Genomic DNA, 208 nt, shown 5'->3' with positions numbered 1-208 from the left:
TCTGCCTCCCGAGTGCTGGGATTAAAGGTGTGTGCCACCACGCCTGGCACAAGCTTCTCTTTTAAGAACAGGGAACTCGAGGACCGGGCATGGTGGTGCACACAGACCTCTGTGAGGTCAAGACCAGCCTGGTCTACAGAGTGAGTTCCAGGCCAGCTGGGGCTGCAGGGAGACCCTGTCTCAAAAAGACCAAAAAAAAAAAAAAAAA

This window comes from Nannospalax galili, unplaced genomic scaffold (genome assembly GCF_000622305.1).
Source record: "Nannospalax galili isolate Female #2095 unplaced genomic scaffold, S.galili_v1.0 scaffold384, whole genome shotgun sequence".
Lineage (NCBI taxonomy): Eukaryota > Metazoa > Chordata > Mammalia > Rodentia > Spalacidae > Nannospalax > Nannospalax galili.
This window is presented reverse-complemented; position numbering follows the sequence as displayed.